A 5,618-nucleotide genomic window follows, 5' to 3' on the forward strand; every position below is an offset into this window, starting at 1 on the left:
TCAGGTCCCAGGACCACTCACTATAAGCCGGAACTAATCAGCGTCGTGGAAAAGAAGGAAGGAAGGAAGGAAGGAAGCAAGGAAGGAAGGAAGGGAGGAAAAAGAGAAATATAGAGGAGAGAGACCCCTGCTCTGCTGCATCATCCCCTGAGCACTCCCAGTGCCATCTGTGGTGCTCCCAGCTAGAGCTGCGGAGATCAGCGGTGATCGGGCATGTTCAGGGTGGTATGGCCGTGCTCCTGTTTGGCGGGCGAGAATTCTACCACTGAACCACCCATGTCCACGCCGTAGATCATGTTTGGTAAGGCAGCTTTTCTGACCTTGACCTCTTGGTGTATATTTGCCCCAGGATGCAATCACTAAAACAAGCTTTTCATGTTTTACAGCAACACACCAGTTCAATCAACTGTGTATGACCAGTAAGAGTGTATGTTTGGGACTCTTCCAACTATTGCACAATAAAAGCAGGCAAGGAACAAGTTAGCCTTTGATTAAGCAGTCTTTGGGGGCACGAAATACTCTGGTGTGACCTCTCTTCCTCTTGAAGTCTCCTCTTTCCCACCTGACACTTCCTGGTCAAAAGGTTCAGGAAAGCTGGTCACAACAGCCTCTGATTTACATGCCATTCACTTTGAGATGGCTTCTGGGTTAAAAATAACAGGTGATCCACTCAGCAAACATCACAGAAGTCACCAAAGAGTTATTTCAAGCACTTAAAATCACAGAGAACAACCGAAGTCGAAGGCTGTGGGGTTGTGTTGGTGACCGCGCTGCCCTTAGGGCTGCAATGAGATGTGTACACACAACTTGGTGAAGTTCCATGTCCATGGCCTCAGTCTCCCTGACTGACAAGAGGACACTTTAAAAAATATTTTTAGGGGGTCAGGTAGTAGTGCACCGGGTTAAATACACATAGTGCAAAGTGCAGGGCCGGGCACAAGGAGCCCAGTTCGAGCCCCCGGCTCCCAACCTGTGGGGGTCAGAGGGTGTTGCTTCACAACTAGTGAAGCAGGTCTGCAGGTGTCTATCTTTATCTCCCCCTCTGTCTACCTCCCTTTCAATTTCTCTCTGTTCTAGTCAGCAAAATAACAACAATAACAGCAATAATAAAAAAAAAAGACCTGGCCTCCAGGAGCAGTGGATTCATGGTGTAGGCATTGAGCCCCATCAATGAACCTGGAGGCAAAAATTTTAATTTATTTAGATTTTATTTATTAATGAGAAAGATAGGAGAAGAGAGAGAAAGAGCCAGATATCACTCTGGCACATGTGCTACTGGGAATTAAACTCAGGATCTAATGCTCGAGAGAGTCCAATGCCTTATCCAATGTGCCACCTCCCAGACCATATTTATTCATTCATTCATTTATTTATTGACCTCCAGGGTTATTGCTGGGGCTCGGTGCCTACACCACAAATCCACTGCTCCTAGAGGCTATTTTTTCTCTTTTGTTGCCTTTGTTATTGTTGTTGTAGTTATTATTGTTGTTGGTGTCATCGTTGTTGGATAGGACAGAGAAAATGGAAGAGGAGGGGCAGACAGAGAGGGGGAGAGAAAGACAGACACCTGCAGACCTGCTTCACCACCTGTGAAGCGACTCCCCTGCAGGTGGGGAGCCGGGGGCTTGAACCGGGATCCTTAAGCTGGTTTTTGTGCTTTGCGCCACCTGTGCTTAATCCCCTGCACTACTGCCCGACTCCCTATTTTTGATTTTTTTTTTTTTTTACTAGAACACTGCTCAGCTCTGGCTATGGTGATGCAGGGGACTGAACCTAGGACTTTGGAGCCTCAGGCACTAGAGTCACTCTGCACAACCATTATGCTATCTACCCCCACATTTTTTTAAAATAAATTTATTATCTTTATTTATTTATTGGATAGAGACAGCCAGAAATCTATAGGGAAGAGGGTGATAGAGAGGGTGAGAGACAGAGAGACACCTGCAGCACTGCTTCATCATTCCAAAAGTTTTCCCCCTGCAGGTGTGGACCAGGGGGTCGACCTGGATCCTTGTGCATTGTAACATGTGCACTCCTCCAGGTGCACCACCCACCCGGCCCCTAAATAAATCTTAAAGGAAAAAAAAAAAAGGCTGGGAGTTGGACAGTAGCGCAGAGGGTTAAGCATGTGGCACAAAGCGCCGGGACGGGCGTAAGGATCCCGGTTCGAGCCCCCGGCTCCCCACCTGCAGGGGAGTCGCTTCACAGGCGGTGAAGCAGGTCTGCAGGTGTCTGTCTTTCTCTCCCCCTCTCTGTCTTCCCCTCCTCTCTCCACTTCTCTCTGTCCTATCCAACAACAACGTCAATAACAATAATAATAACTAACACAATAAAAAAGGGAAAGTAAATATAAAAAATTTAATTTTTTAAAAAAGCTCTACATGCTTATTCAATTATCTGTCTGCTTGCCTTCTTCCCTCCTTCCTCCTTTCTTTCTTTCTTTCTCTCTTTCATCCCCTTTTTTCCTTCTCCCTTCCTTCCTCCCTCCTCCCTTCCTTTATCTCTTTCTTGGAGGCAAAGAGAAATCAAGAGGGACAGGAGAGACAAGGAGAGGGAGAAAGACACCTGCAACACCCCAACATTCTCCCGTCTGCTGGTGGTAACTGGGATTTGAACCAGTGTCTGTCTTTCTCTCCCCCTCTCTGTCTTCCCCTCCTCTCTCCATTTCTCTCTGTCCTATCCAGCAATGAAGACATCAATAACAACAATAAACAACCACAACAAGGGCAACAAAATGGGGAAAATATCCTCCAGGAGCAGTGGGTTCGTGGTGCAGGCACTGAGCCCCAGCAATAACCCTGGAGGCAAAAGAAAATAAAAAATAAAAAGCCACTCTGAGCCACCTGACTGCTCTGGCAGCAGAGTGAGGTGGGTCCAGGGAGCCTGACCCCGCTTTTTCTAGTCTGGCACCCAGGGCCTTCCTGTCCATCAGGGCAGCTGCAGACTGCCCAGTGCCCGCAGGTGCTGACCCTGCAGCCCCCATTCTCAGCCTGCTGCCTCTTCCCCGCTTTGCCAGCAGGCTTCCGGGGCTAATCCCACCGGCCTCTTTTGACAGCTGCCCTAATACCGGGACTTAACAATTAGTTCTGAATGTCTGCGTCCATCCACTCCACTCCAACCTATTTTTAGCAGGACACCCCTCCTTTTTGGGTTCTCTGAGAAGCTGCTCTTCTTTTTGTTTCAGAATTGCTTCCATTTCCAGTTCAGATTGAGGTCTCCTCACGTGGGAATGAAAGATGAGGGGTTTCAGATTCTGCTCACCTATATGGAAAAGCTGCTGTTTTCACTAAATTCTTCTAATTAAAAAAGAGGTTAGATTTGATATGGCATTAAATAAAAGAAACTCAACAAAGATTATATGAGTACCAGTATTACAAATATCTGATTTATTTTATTCTTTTTTTAAATATTTATTTATTCCCTTTTGTTGCCCTTGTTGTTGTATTGTTGTAGTTATTATTGTTGTTGTTGATGTCGTCGTTGTTGGATAGGACAGAGAGAAATGGAGAGAGGAGGGGAAGACAGAGAGGGGGAGAGACAGACAGACACCTGCAGACCTGCTTCACCGCCTGGGAAGCGACTCCCCTGCAGGTGGGGAGCCGGGGGCTCGAACCAGGATCCTTAGGCCTGTCCTTACGCTTTGCACCATGTGTGCTTAACCTGCTGCGCTACTGCCCGACTCCTGAATCTCTAAGTTTTAACTTTTTTTTTAATACTTATTTTATTTATTTATTCCCTTTTGTTGCCCTTGTTGTTTTTTTATTGTTGTAGTTATTATTGTTGTCGTTGTTGGATAGGACAGAGAGAAATGGAGAGAGGAGGGGAAGACAGAGAGGAGGAGAGAAAGACAGACACCTGCAGAGCTGCTTCACCGCCTGTGAAGCGACTCCCCTGCAGGTGGGGAGCCGGGGGCTCGAACCGGGATCCTTATGCCGGTCCTTGTGCTTTGCGCCACCTGCGCTTAACCTGCTCGGCTACCGCCCGGCTCCCTTTTTTTTTTTTTTTTTTTTAAATTCTAACCATGATGGTAACAGAAGTTTACTGAAAAAAACCCCCCAAAAAACTTTGGCGTTTTGCACCAAAGTAAAGGACTCTAAGGTGGGTGGGGGGGAGAGTTCAGGTCGTGGAACACGATGGCAGAGGACCTAGTGGGGGTTGTATTGTTGTGTGGATAACTGGGGAATGTTCTGCATGTACAAACTATTGTACTTACTGTCGACTATAAAACTTTAATTCCCAATAGAGAAAATAAAATAAAAAAAAAAAAAGAATCGATCTTCTTATTTATTGCAAAGAGCCGGAAATCAGGAGGGAAGGTGTGACAGGAGAGACCGAGAGACACCCGCAGCCCTGCTTCAGCGCTTGCAAAGCCTCCCCCTGCTGGTGGGGGCCGGGGCCTCGAACCCGGGTCCCTGCGCACCGGAACCTGTGCGCTCAGCCAGGTGCGCCCCCCCCCGGCCCTAGCTGATCGAGCAGAGGGGCCTATGCTCACTTTGGGAAAGGTTAACGGTGGGCCACCAGCGTGTCGCTCCACACCCACCCGCCACCCACATTCCGTCTCCGCTCTCCCGGTTCGAGCCCCCGGGCTCCCCACCTGCAGGGGGGTCGCGGCGTCCCAGGCGGTGCGGCAGGTCTGCGGGTGTCTGTCTGTCTCTCCCCCTCTCTGTCTTCCCCTCCTCTCTCCGTGTCTCTCTGTCCTAGCCAACAACAACGACGACATCAATAACAACAATAACAGTAACTACAGCAACAAAGCAGGGGCCACGGAAGGGAAAATAAGAAGGCTTTCCTCATTCGTCCCCGAGAAAGGGGAGCGCGCCGGTCGCCACTCGCCCCGGGTGCCCGCACGGCCGCGCGACACGACGCGACACCAGCTGCCCGTGGCTGTTTGTACGGTCTGCAAAGCGTCTCGTCTGTTAGAGACAGACCTCGAGGGGCAGGAGGCGGAGGGGACGCGGCCAGACCCCTGCAGCCCCGCCCCAGCACCCGTGTCGCTTCCCCCTGCGGGCGGGGAGCGGGGCTCGAACCCGGGTCCTCGTGCCCCGGGATGCGCGCGCTTAGCATCGTCTTCACCAGAGCCCTGGCCTGCTCGGGCTTCCGGCGGCGCGGGGCCCGAACCGGGGGGAGTCCGCCGGCCTGGCCACCGCCGTCCCCGGCGCCTCTGCTGTGCCCGCAGAACCCGGGCCGCAGCCCTCCGCCGGCGCGCCTCCCTGCGCCTCGACCTCCGCCAAGCGGCCGGCACGGGGAGCGGCGGACCGCTCGGGCACTTCCGGCGGCTGGGGCACAGGTCGGCCCGCCCCAGGACGCACTTCCGGGTCCGTAGAGCGGCCTCGGACGTCGCGGTCCGCGAGCCAAACCCTGACTTGGGATCCGCGACTGCGCATGCTCCCCAAGGCGGGGGTGGCGGTGGGGGTGGGGCGAAGGGGGCGGGGCGGAGCTGACGGGTCTGGCAGGTCTCGCGGTTACTGGGCGGATGTGGTCGCGCGAGGCCTGGATGTGGGCGGGGCGGAGCCGACCGGCCTCGCGGTTACTGGGCCGCTGTGGTCGCGCGAGGCTTGGATGTGGGAGGGGCGGAGCCGACCGGTCTCGCGGTCACTGGGCCGCTGTGATCGCGCGAG

At 52.2% G+C, this 5,618-nt stretch overlaps 1 long non-coding RNA gene across 1 annotated transcript in view; it reads left to right on the forward strand.

Annotated features, from left to right (window-relative positions):
- The window catches only part of LOC132533931 (uncharacterized), a 94,617-nt gene that overhangs the window by 66,911 nt on the left and 22,088 nt on the right, over nt 1–5,618 (forward strand). The window lies entirely within an intron of this gene.

Source organism: Erinaceus europaeus, chromosome 17, assembly GCF_950295315.1.
Source record: "Erinaceus europaeus chromosome 17, mEriEur2.1, whole genome shotgun sequence".
In the NCBI taxonomy this organism is placed as follows: domain Eukaryota; kingdom Metazoa; phylum Chordata; class Mammalia; order Eulipotyphla; family Erinaceidae; genus Erinaceus; species Erinaceus europaeus.